The sequence below is a fragment of the Zingiber officinale genome, chromosome 6B (assembly GCF_018446385.1).
Source record: "Zingiber officinale cultivar Zhangliang chromosome 6B, Zo_v1.1, whole genome shotgun sequence".
NCBI lineage: Eukaryota > Viridiplantae > Streptophyta > Magnoliopsida > Zingiberales > Zingiberaceae > Zingiber > Zingiber officinale.
In genome coordinates this window covers 120,891,541-120,905,632 of record NC_055996.1, presented here as the reverse complement: position 1 = coordinate 120,905,632, position 14,092 = coordinate 120,891,541, and positions in this window count along the sequence as shown.

The window sequence follows — 14,092 nt, the reverse complement described above, 5'->3', positions numbered from 1 at the left end:
CAGAAGTCAGCTCTTCCCACTCCCCCAACCATTTGTAGAGACCCCAGTGGTGACTGAAGTCCCATCGGTTGCCTTGGAAGTCGCCACAACACCTAGAAGACAAGAAGCATACCTCATCCAGTGGCTGAAACTGAAACCAGAAAGCTGAGCCCTGGGATGCCAGGCTTGGTTCAAGACACTGGAGAGCACCATGAAGCTTCTTGACTGGCCAGAAGTCGAGAAGGTCAAGTGTGCCTCTTTCTACCTATCTGGAGATGCTCGTATGTGGTGGGAGCGAGTTAAGAGTAAGAGAGCAGTCAACCAGATGAGCTGGGCTGATTTCGAGACAGAGTTTTACGAAGAAGTCTTCCGTCAACGGATCACCAATAAACAGTATGAGGAGCTTATGGAATTCAGATAAGGTGACCTACCAGTAGAAGAAGCGGTTAAAAGATTTAACAGGCTAGCTCACCTTTGCCTAGAGTTAGTAAGTACAGTGAAAGAATGAGTCAGACTGATGCTCCTAATGCTGAGACCAAAAATAACACCTAATGTGATGTAATGAAACTCACCGACCATAGATTGGTGAAGAGCTAGTCAGCAGGGCATTAGTGAGCACTATCTGAACAGCAACAAGGCACAACAAACACAACACAAGCCAGTCAAGATAGAAGACAATACAGTGGGGAAACAGAGACCCTAGTCAAGTAATCAGAACTGGAGTACAGAAGAACAAGAAAGACCCAAGCAGGAAGATGTTCGGGTAGTCTGTGAGTATCCAAAGGTATTTCTAGAAGAGCTACCTGGACTACCTCACAACAGAGAAGCGGAATTTGAAATTGAATTGGTTCTTGACGCCAGCCCAATTTCAAAAGCCCTGTATCAAATTTCTCTAGCAGAGCTAAAAGAGTTACAAGAACAATTTCAGGAGCTACTTGACAAGGGTTTCATCTGCCCTAGTCACTCACCTTGGGGAGCTCCTGTATTGTTTGTCAAGAAGAAAGACGGATCTATGCTAATGTGCATAGATTTTAGAGTGCTGAGCAAAGTAACAGTTAAGGACTAGTACCCTCTTTCCAGAATAAATGATCTATTTGATCAGCTAAAGAGGGCAACAGTGTTCCCTAAAATATACCTGCGTTTTGGGAACCATCGGTTGAAAGCGGAAGGAAGTAATACACCGGTAAAGCTAACAAAGTGGCGGATGCACTAAGCAAAGTCCAGTGCATCCCTGATGTCTCTGTCATCATTAGCCCTGCCACTGCAGAAAGAGTTGTCAGACTTTGGAGTCGAAATTATTTATGGGCAACTCTCTGCATTGACCTTAGAGTCAACCCTGCTTGAGGATATACAGAGAAAGCAAAGTGAAGATCCAGATATCCAAAAGATCAAGCAAGGGATACAAGAAGAAGAAAATTCAGAGTTTCGAGTATCAAATAGTGGAATCCTCTACCAGGGGAACCGCCTTTGTGTCCCTAATGACGAAGAGTTGAGAAAGAAGATTATAGAAGAAGCTCATAGCACGCACTACGCCATGCGTCCTGGTTCTACCAAGATGTACCAAGACGTGAAACAGAGGTTCTGGTGGTCTGGACTCAAAAGAGATGTAGCTAAGTATGTCAGTACCTGCCTGACATGTCAGAGGGTCAAAGCAGAACACCAGAGACCAGGAGGAGTCCTACAGCCCCTTCCAATATCAGAGTGGAAGTGGGAAGATATATCCATGGACTTTATAACAGGCCTTCCAAGAACTAGAAATGGATATGACGCAATATGGGTAGTAGTGGACAGATTGACCAAGTCTGCTCATTTTCTAACCATCAAGGTGTCCCACTCTATAGAGCAGTTGGCACAGCTGCATGTTAAAGAGGTGATCAGACTTCACGGAGTTCCTAAATCTATTGTTTCTGATAGAGATGGACGCTTCACCTCACACTTCTGGGAGTGTGTTCAGAATGTACTAGGCACCAAACTCAAGTTCAGCACAGCCTTCCATCCTCAGACTGATGGACAGACAGAGCGAGTAAATCAGATTCTAGAAGATATGCTCAGAGCTTGTGCACTAGATTTCAAAGGAAGTTGGTGCAAGTATCTATGCTTAGCTGAATTTGCCTACAACAACAACTATCAAGCCACCATCAAGATGGCTCCTTATGAGGTACTGTATGGCAGGAAGTGCAGATCACCTATTTGCTGGCAAGAAGCGAGTGAAAGAAAAGAAATGGAAGTAGAGCTGGGCATTTAGACTGAGATGATAGATGAGACCACTCAGGCTATCCAGAAGATTAGACAGAGGATTGAGACTGCCCAGAGTAGGCAGAAAAGTTATGCTGACACACGCCGTAGGCCACTTGAATACCAAGTAGGGGATTCAGTCTTTCTTAAGGTCGCTCCTATGAAGGGAGTGATGAGATTTGGCAAGAAGGGCAAATTAAGTCCTCGTTGTGTAGGACCTTACCTGATCACAGAAAGGATTAGGAAAGTAGCTTACAAGCTGGATTTACCACAAGACATGTCAACAACACACAATGTGTTTCATGTCTCCATGTTAAAGAAGTGCCTCCACGACCCTAGTCAAGTGATTGAGCCTCAGTCAGTGCAGATCCAAGAGGATCTTAGTTATGAGAGTAGACCTACACAGATAGTGGACAGAGCAGTCAAGAGACTAAGAAATAAAGAAGTGCCACTAGTGAAGGTTATCTGGCAGAACCAGAAGCACGAGGAAGTCACTTGGGAGCGGGAGGACAGCATGAGACAGAAGTATCCAGAGCGATTCTAAGTTCGAGGACGAACTTTTTATAAGGTATGGGGAATTGTAACGACCCAATTTTCCCTATTTCAAGTTCTAAAAGTCCATAAAAATATTTGGAAATACTTTTAAAATATTCTAGAGATTTTTAGGAATTTTTAGAGTATTTTTACGTAATTTTTGGAGGTCGTTTAGTAGGGTTACAAAAAGAAAGAAGTTTTAAAAGAAAATGTTGAAGGTGAGATTCGAACCCACGATCTCGGGTCGGACTGACCCAAGCAAAACTGGCCCAACCAGCTGAGCTACACGATTTTTGTTAATCATATATGGAGCGATATTTATTTAACTAGTAGTTAGGAACAGTAAAATAAATTGGAAATAAAAGGGGCGCGGCTGAGAATCGAAGCCCAGACCTGTGGCTTCGAGCAAAACTCAACGGACCAACTGCGCCAGCGGTCTTTGCTGATCAGATATGCAGCGACAAGTATATAAGGTAAAGTTAGAAATGAAAATAACCTAAGGTATAAGATTTAAATCTTATTTCGAAAACCTAAAATTTTCTCTCAAAATTCTTTTCCTCTTCTCCTTGCGTGCGACGGCGCCGCTTCTGCCGAGCGAAGGAAATACGAAGCTTTAGCTTCGTCTCCGGCGGCCGGCGAGGGTTTTTCCCGGTGAGATCTTCACAATCGCGAGTCCCCTTCATTGAGGAGAAGGTGTCGCCGCAAGGGATCACGGGAATCTTCACCTATCCGGAACCCTAGACTTCTCCTTTCCGGTTGTAAGTCCAAGATTGCTCGGTGAGTTGCTTCTCACCTGCAGTAGGAGTAGTTCCGCGACATCGATCTTCTTTTCCTTTTGATTTCGGAATTCGATTTCATTCCTTATCATCCGCAGCATGTCTTTTGTTTCGGATTTATGTTAGTTATTGTGTTGAATTCGGAGCATGTTTCATGGAGCTTTTGTTTTTTTTACTTGCTGCCGTGAACCCTAAAGAAAGAAAGGGAAGTGTTAGTTCAGTTGAGCATGTTTAGTGCAGATTTAGTTTTGTTGAAATCTGAGATAAATGAATAAGTTGTTTAGGTTTAACATGTGGTTTCGATTTCTACTAGTTGAACATGAGCAGCCGATCCTTTAGTTTGCAACATTGATATCTTTAAATTCCTTTCTTTGCTACTGCACGAGAATGAACAGCCGGCCTTTAGCTTGCAGTGTTGATTTTCTTGATTTTTCTTCCTTGCTAATTAATTGAGCATGAACAGTAGTGTAGTTTCCTTAATGAGCAGGCACAACTTGGTACCTTAGTATATTTGGATAGATCTATTGTTGCCATTTTGTGGGTTACTGTTGTTATACAATTGATCAGGCTTAAGAATACTTTCAATTGGATTTCCTTCTTCCTTGCTAACGTTACTGCTGTTGGGTTTTTGAACAGGTTTTGAGTGAAGCATGAGTAGATCTATCCTTAGTTTCATTTGCTACTTTAATAAGCCATGAACATAAGATAGCTTGATTAAATTTTGGAGCATGTAGTTAGTTTTACTTGCTGTTAGTAAAACATGAGAAATTTTCCATTTGCTAATAATTAAGCATGATCAGTTTACCATTTTGCTAATATTCGAGCATGAGCAAATTTCTTTTCCTTTGCTAATAGATGTGCATGAGCAGATTTGTTGAGTATAGTATGCAGACTTTTAATAAGCAGATTTTTATAAGTATAGCATGCAGATTTTTATAAGTATAGTATGTAGATTTTTAATAAGCAGATTTTCATAAGTATTGCTATCTGATTTTGATAAGTATTGCATGCAGAACTTCAATTTTAGGACAGATTTTTATTAAGCTTAATATGCAGAATTTTATTGGCATATTAGGCAGGTTTTTGGTTTAAGCATTTCAAAGATAGAATTTGCTTAAACATTTCAGTTTCTCTTTAAAGAAGTATTCTGTTAGAAGTATTAACAAGTATAAGAAAGATAAAGAAAAGAAAGAAAAAGGCCAAGGCCTTAAGTAGATCCCAAAGTCAAGACTTTAGGGATTTTTTTGGCACACAAGGTGCTTATTAGAATGCCAAGGCATTTAAAGAAGAAGTAATTAAGATAATAAGTATTTTACTTTTAAAGGGCATGTACCGGACACAAGGTCCAAGGGATGGGCTCCAAGTTGCCCCTAGGCACAAGGCCTAGAAGTATCTTAGTAGTTTCGGGATTAGCTACCTCGATTCTTATTAAGAATGCGCGCAAAGTGGTACAATGCCGGGCCCAAGAGAAGTTGATTATTATTTTGAAGTATTAAAGTATAAGTTTTGAAACAAATGAAACAAGCTTTAAATATGTTTAGAATTAGAAAGTTTAGTTTCTTGTTATTTGAAGCATGCAGTAGTAGTTTTATTTGTTTCTTGCTATTAGATTATTCAGCATGTTTAGCTTTATTTGCTCTCAGCATGCAGTTATAGTTTTATTGGTTTATGAGCATGATCAGCTATACATGTTTAGTATTTCAGTTAGTATGATTCCTTTATTGGATTATGAGCATGATCAGCTATACATGTTTAGTATTTCAGTTAGTATGATTCCTTTATTGGATTTTGAGCATGATTAGCTATACATGTTTAGTATTTCAGTTAGTATGATTCCTTTATTGGATTATGAGCATAATTAGCTATACATGTTTAGTATTTCATTAGTATGATTCCTTCATTGGATTATGAGCATGATTAGCTATACATGTTTAGTATTTCAGATAGTATGATTCCTTTGCTATTTATGAGCATGAGTAGCTTTACATGTTAGCATTCAGTTTTAGCATGTTTTTATTTGTATGCATGCATATCGAGTTTTTGTGAGTAGATAGCGCTCACTAAGCTTTATGCTTATAGACTGCATTTCCTCCTACTGCAGATAAAGGAAAGGAAAAGATTTAGCAAGGAAGGCGACAAGGTGGTGGTGATGAAGGTGTGTGATGGCTGGACTATGGGGATATCAAGAGTTTGTTAAGGAATTGTTAAGACTTTTCTGTTTAGAGTTCTTTTAGTTTTCTTTAAATGTTATTATGAGTTAAGATTGTAATTAAGTTTATTCCGCATTTGTAGTTGGGTTCTATTGATGGAGTGATATTGTTGTTTGCTATTATTAGGGTAGTTTCCTTCCTTTATTTGTGATATTATACTGCGTGGTTGTGAAGATATATGTTCCAGCCGCCTGTGGCTGAGTATAGTTTGTTTGTATTGATGATTTAGTCATCGGTACAGGGGAGTCTCTGTCGAAATTTTTCGGTAGAGATTCCTCGTGGTTTTTAATTATACCGGTTAAGTAGAGTTAGTAGTTAAGTAACGGTCACTCTTAGAGAATAGTAGTAGTAGTAAGAAGGGTGGTCGTTACACGTCCGGTCGGGCTCAGCCCTCTACGGACGTTGACTCCACCGAACGGCCGGTCGGCCGTTCGGACCTCCCATCTCCGGACGGGCATCCTTCCACTTTGACTCCCACGTGGCGTTGACCTCACCGAACAGGGTCCCCTGCTCTTACCACCGGATCACCTGATATTTCATTTGTTGTTCAACAAGTTAGTCAATTTATGCACTCTTCTCGACATTTTCATTTGACTGTAGTTTGTCGCATCATAATATATCTTCACGGTACTTCACATCATGGTGTATTATTTCCTGCTGGATCTTCTATGAGGATCAGTTCTTTTAGCAATGCTGATTGAGCTGGTTGTCCAAACACTCATCACTCTGTCACAGGATGGTGTATGTTTCTTGGAGGTTCTTTGGTATCATGGAAGAGTAAGAAACAAGATCAGGTCTCGAAATCTTCCACTGAATCAGAGTATAGCGTTATGTTTGTTGCATGCTTTGAAATTATATGGCTCTGGAAATTATTCTTTGAGATTGGATTTTCTCAGTTTGAACCCACTTCTTTCCATGTTGATAATACAAGTGCTATTCAAATTGCTACTAATCTACTAATTTGGTTTATCATGAGTGCACTAAACATATTGAAGTAGATTATCACTATATTTGAGATGTTGTAAATATTGATATCATTTCTCTTCCGCATGTTTCTACTGTTGCACAGATTGCTAGTGTGTTTAACAAGTCTCTAATCCGATAACGTCATCAATTTCTTGTTGGCAAATTGTTGTTTCTTGATTGACCAACATCACTTTGAGGGGGAATGTTTCCATATATAACAAATATTTATTTTGTACAGTTTATTTATTTTGTATTTCCCTAATTAGTGTGTAAGGCTATAAATAGAGATACATCCATCATAATTAATACATATAGTTGTAAATGGAGAGGAATCGATCCTGTAAATTAGCGTTTAATTGATGTAATTCATTTATTTATTGAATGAAAGAGTGAAACAAAAGGCATAAAAGCATTCAATCCAAAAAAGTTATCAAACTTAACTTGTGAATAATTTTTTCCATTAACCTAAAATATATAATATTAACGCCACTTGATTTCTTATATAATTATATGCACTAACAATTAAATAAAAATTCATCATTTTACTTCATAATTTAAATTAATATTTGAATTTCCTATGTTAAAATATCTTAAATGATTATGTCATATAAAAGGGTTACAAAGTTTGCAAGATGTAGACATAATGTCTTAGGTTTTATACCTATTTGTCTATTACCATTCTTCTCTATCTAAAGTACATAATTTAATTTGATAATTAGTTTATATTTTTCTTTCTATGAATATTATTAATTTTACATTCCCAATATATTCAGAAATAATATTAGAATATATATTAATATGAGCTTAGTCATTATCAAGGTTCTAAAATTCGCTAGATGCTAGTCGAGCGCCAGACCAGCGCCTAGTACCTAGGCCGCTTAGGCGGGGACTAAGCGCTGCTTATGCAGAAACTAGACGCCACTTGGTGGATTTTACTGTATCAACATGAATTACATAATAAATCACATTCTATAACTCCAACACAATAACATCAAATTTAAAATGCGTTTAAAATTACACAACTAATAAAATATTATAAATTTATTCTACTTCTCAATAATTTTCAACAACTTATTTTTCATCAGACACAAACTCAATATCATTATTGTAGCCCTTCTCTTTTTCTTCGGATGCAAAATCATCCTCGTGAAGTTCTCGCACTCTAGAACTTCTTCGGAGTTGTCTGATGAAATCACATTTCCAAAGGATGAGGTTTTGACCAACCTTCAATTTAATCCCTTCCAAGTCGCTCAATTGAGGAAAGATCAGATAATTTCTTCAAATTGATTTCTCCCGCCTTTTAACTCTTTGATTTCTCCAAAATATGGGTTTCTTCATTCACTCTAATTTCTTTGGTTTTGGTTACTCAGTACAATGAAGATGAAGTTTGGTGCTAGCCGCTAGGGCAAGCTAATAAATTAATTTTCTTGTTGGACTAAAGTTTAGGAATTATAAAACTTAAACCTAACATAAAAAAGTGTGACATTTCATTTTTTTAATTGAGTTTTAAATTTAAAGCCTCAAACAAAAAAAAAATCATGAAAACCTACACTATTTCTATGGTGCCTAGATGATTCGACCGATTAGACGGTGCCTAGGGGTGCCTGGGCCCATGTAATCCCGTATAGGCGCAAAGGCCACCTAGGCTGGTCGACTAGTATGTTTTCAGTATAACTGATTGGTGTCTAGTGCCTATACTGCTGGTGCAATCGACCTAGGTTTTGATGTGTGTGTCAAAGAGTTTAAGTTAGGCTTTCATATGTATTTGATATGTGTTGGAGTCATGCAAGACTTGGTGGAACACATAAGGACTTGGTGTGACCAAGTTCGGGAAGCTCATCCAAGGGCTCGGATCGTTGAGTCGGTGAAGGATGGTGTGGAAGACATCCGAGGGACCGCGTGGACGAGGAGCAATGGAGTGGAGCCGAAGGAAGTGGACTTCAAGGCAGCGTGAAGGATGGCACAGAGAGGAGCCGCGGGCTCGGGTGCATCTGAGGGACGAAGGCCGAGGAAGAGGACTTCAAAGGCGACTCCGGAAAGGATGAGAGGAGTGAATGTACTGGGACCAGTCGACTGATCCAGCTTCACAGAATGCACAGAAGCATTCTGTGCTTGTCGACTAAGGGGACCAGTCGACTGGTACATGACCGTTGGCAGAAAACGGACTCTAAAGAGAGCCGTTGGCGTTGCCTAACGGCTAACACCAGTCGACTGGTGCATGGACCAGTCGACTGGTGTCAGGGTTTTAGTTGATTGGTGATCAACTCTTTCCTCTTATTTAAGGGGAGCTTTGGGGCATTGAAGGGGTTACTGATACTCATTGTAAACCTTCTGAATCTTGCCCAAAGCTTCCAAGCCAACTCTCTTCCTTCTAGCCCTAAGTTTCATCTTGTAAAGAGGAAGAGAACTTTGTGAGAGGTTTGCTCCACCGAGAAGGAGAAGCTTTAGCCGGAGATTGCCGGGGACTGATCCACCAAAGGATCAAGGGCTCGTCCACCTCAAGGACACGTCGTGGAGTAGGAGCAAGCAATTTCCGAACCACGTTACATCGAGTGTGTTAGCGTTTGTATTCTCGTTTGTGTTTCATTGTTTTAGTTTCTATATTTCCGCTTGCGCAAACTAACGTATTGTAGAGAAGAAATCGATTTGGGGGTGGCCTAGCTATCCAACCCCCCTTCAAGCCGGCCACCGATCCTCCAACATATACGACTGCCTAGGTCGATTTTTAGAATACTGGTCATTATTTTGTTAACTAAACAAGCACTAACATTACAAATTATATAGTGTAATGAGAAATAGTAGAAAAAACTATAGAAATGACTAATCACTGCATTATATAATACTTAAAATTAATTAACAAATTTCTCAACGTAAGATCTACTTTGAGGATGTTTATCATTCATACATATTGATATATTTTGATAAAAGCACCAACCAATTTGTCTTCTTTCTTGAGTTGGATTGTTTTGTTCCATCTGTCTTGATCACTCATTTCATCCTCTTTGGCTTGTCCATTTCTTCACCTTGATATTGTTGAAATCTACTTGTGAGATATTGTGGTGGAAGTGATGATGCAAAGATTTGTTCATAAGAAGGATGCTGAGGTGGAGGTATAGCTCGACCTATACAGTGTGGTCCTACTTGCATGTCATGACCTGATTTACACACACTAGAGCAAATACTAGAGGGTGTTGGAAGTTATTTTCAACAAAATTTGTATGATGCTTAAGTCATTACAAGAGAATAATATATTGGTGCAATCATGCTTCAAGTGGTCTAATGCGACCTTAAATTTTGATATTTGGACAAAAAAAAATTTAAGTTAAAGCATACCCTATGTATTTAATATGTGTTTTTGAGTATATAGTAACTTGCAAGAACACATATAGAGATTTGAGAGCTCGTGACTCGATGAGATTGAGAGTATGATGTTTGCTTAGTGTGGTCAATTAGGTGGAACGCTTAACGCTTGAATGACTCAATTAGATTAAAGAAGGATGATATAAATCATCTGAGGAATCATAGAACGAGGAACAATAAGGTGGTGCTGGAGTGGCTCTAGACTAATGACTTGGCATGATCAAGTTGGAAACTACCGGATGTTCATAAGGGATCAAAAAATGTTGCATGAGGTAGATTGAGGGACTGCATGACAAGGAGCATTAAGGTAGTGAGGATGATAACTACCGGATGTTCACTTCATAAGTGAAGGGTTGAAGGATGACATTGGAAGAGTCGAGAGTTCGCGCACATCCAAGGGAATGAGTACCTAACAAGAGATGGTTGAGGACAAAGTCAAGTTGCAATAATAAGTCTATAGTTAGCTATGAGTGATGAGTGACTTGTATCCAGGAGGACCAAGGGTAGAACTCAACATAGATGGACTCAATCTTAGAAGTTAGTCGCAGTTTGGTTGTTAGTCGACTGCATGGTGATGAATAACAATTGACTAGTAGCTAAGGAACCCAATAACTTAAGTATATTTATGGCTTAAGGGTTGACCAATTGACTAGTAGTGGAATCTAGTCGACTAGTGTGGGTGTCTACTGATGAAATATGTACTCGACTGATAAACTAAAACTTTGAAGTTGTGGGAAGTTAGGGTTTTGGGTTGCAACAGTTGAATGACGTGGATTCAAGTTAATCTAATAGATCGGTCGACTAGGATAAGATAAGCTTACAAAAAGAAGTCATATTCATGGCTTAGTCATCTGATGGCAAACAATCAATTGATGGTAAGTTTTTTATCGATCGCTTGCTTATTTGAATACTATAAAGGAGTCATTGTTGTGCGATAATGGTCAGATCCTGAAGACTAGTTAACTAATGGTGCGAACCACTTGACTGTTAGGCAACTAACAACAAAAGATGTTGGAGAGTTGAAGCCTATAAAAGAAGAGTTCGTTGGAGGCTTCAAGGTTGGCAAAAATAAGGTTGGTTGTCTTATTATGAGCTTCTCTTAAGTACTTAAGATTTTATTGTAAGTCCGTTATTTTCTTGAGCTTGTAAGAGGTTTTTCCACCATTGAAAAAGTTATAAGGAGAAAGATAGTAGTGTTCTCCAAGAATGATCCACTAACAAATCATAAACTATGGTGTAGGAGGCTATAAGACTGCCAAACCACATAAATGTGGTTGTGATTGTGTAAGTCCCTCAATCTTGCTGGTGGGTTGAGGGAAGGGTCGTCAAGAGCCATCGAGATGATTCCCCCCACTAAGTTACGCCTAGCACCTACCAGGAAGATTTGGTTAGAAATTGAGGTCCTACTATTTTGTTGATGATGCACTAGCCATCCAAGATCAAGTGATTGACCTCATCTCCCTCCTTCAAGATCAATTCCCTTCTTCGTCGATCAATTTGAGGGAAACTGCAGATTCCTTATTGTTAGAACCCTAAGTGGTTAAGCCATGGTTATTTTGATGTGTTATCAAATGAGTTTAAATTAGGTATTGTTGTTAAGTCTAATGTGTGCATCTAAGTGTGTAAAACTTAAGAGAACAAACAATTACCTGATGGCTCAAGATCCATTGGAGTACAATGAAGGGTGGTATGAGACACCCAAGAGGCCAAAAATGAAAAGGAGGATCGGAGATGGCAAGACCTTAGCAAAAGACACAAGTGAAAGAGAAAGATGATATAGGAAGGGAGTCGACGGGCTTAGTGCATCCGAGATACAAGAAATCGTGGAAGAATAAATTGGTGGAGAGAGAAGGATAGCACAAGAGTGAGCATCTAAGGGACAAGAAGCCAGAAGGAATCATGTGCAAGGTCATTGCTAGAGATTGTATCAGCTGATTGCTAGAGCTCCATAAAGGCACCTTAGTGACAAAATTGGCCAAACTTGATCTACTAAGAAGTCAACTCAGCAATCTCCTATTAGAAAAATAGGAAAAGGTTGCACAATTACATGTCAGGCTTAAGGAGATTCTAATAAATCTCCATAACCTCGAAGAGATAGTGTCAAATCGAGATATTTTGAGATATGTTATAAATACTTTCCTGCGTACTCAAGAATGGATGTCAATGGTGATGGTGGACTACTATTATGTTTCGAAGAACCTTGAGGTAAGTATTTTGAAGATTTCTTTACTACTATGGAATTATATGAATCTAGATGTGCAGATTTGAAAGAAACATGAATTCCAAACCACAATATAGCCCTACAAGTAGAGAAAAGCAAATCAAATTAGAAGTCATCAATGGATGAAAGACAAGACACCAATGAAGTACAAGCAAAGAAACTTGAAGGCAACTTGGGATGAAAAATCAAAAGACTTAGGATTAGAACAAACTGTCTATCATTCATGACAATCAGCAGTGAAGAAGAAGATTTCATCTCGTCTGAAGAAAACAACAGTGTAGGGGGAGCTTCGACCTACGAATTTGATATAGTAAGTGAGGTACGTAATCTACCCTTAGACAAATTATACAATGCTATTAAGATGTTTTTTAGTTCATTATGTAAGGTTAAAAATAAATGTATAGAACTGAAAAAATATTAAGATTGATTTAGAGAATAAACTAACAAATTCCTGTTCCAAAGAAGAATTCGAAATTGTATCAGTTGAAAATTTAAGGTTAAAGGACCCGATGTAATCCTTGAAACTAACCTTAGAAGAAAAAAATTATTGGATCAAATAATCTCAAGTTGTTATTAAAAAACCAAAGAACAAAATTTAGCCGACAAGGTAAAGGTATAAAGGACCAAAATATAATTTTAAAAACCCTATGGGTTAAATTAGAAAATGTAAGATCGAACTAGACGCTAGAGAGGGTTGAATAGTGTTAAGTATTTTTAAAATGAACAGATAATAAAATAATTAAATCAAGTAAAATAGTACAACGGAAATAACAATTACTTAAACTGATTCAATTAGGTAAGACAATACAATATAAGCATGCAATAAAATTAGCTAATAGTTAAGTATGCAAGCAGTTGATTAATCAAATCAAAAGTATAGATACACGCAGTAGTTATAAAATATGATTATTATTTCTAAATTTCTCCTAGGTGGAGAAACTTTATAGAAAAAAATCTAAAAAATTAAGCACAATATACCAAATATAGCAACACTAAAACAAATAAAGATGTCACTTTAGGGGTTGTCGATTAGAAATGAAGTGTAAGTAGTAGTGTGTCCTAGGACAAAAAGTAAAACAGCACAAGAGCACGAGCCCAAGAGAATGTGTAAATGAGACATTATGTAAAATGAGAGATTGAGTAATTTATAAGCTTTACCTCGAATCTCCCTTTATAGTACCCTTTCGATCGCCTTGAGAAGTATTGACGTGGATGCAACAATTATCAATTTAAGAATGTTAGCGAAGCTCTCTTGTAGACTGGACGCCCTTTGATCACTTGGAGATAGGTCATGACCCGTCTCGTTCGAATTGTAGACCATCTTCCAGTTGCTTGGAGTTGTTCTGATTGCTCGTATCCTCCAGTCGCCTAGATCCAATATGGTCGCTTGGATCCTCTAAAATCCCTTCATCGACGGTTTTCACCAACCAGTCAAACTCCATCCGATTGTTTGGAATTGCCTAACATGTTTCCCTATAGTGGTCGCATGTAATGACGAGTATGATACAAAATTTAAAGTTACTCCACTTAGACTTAATTCACCTAGCATCCAACAAGGGTTTTTGTATGTCAAGCCTTAATCACTTGAACTTGATTCATCTAACCTCCAACTAAAAATTTGTCTATCAAGTCTTAATCACTTGGACTTTATTCACCTAGTCTCCAGTTAGAAATTTATCTGTTTAGTCTCCAACCAAGACTTAGCTCATACCTCACTCACAACCATGACTTCAACACTTGTCAAGTCACATGCACTTGCAAACTTAACACTACTTGTTAGATCATAACTAATATAACTTTAACCTTAATCA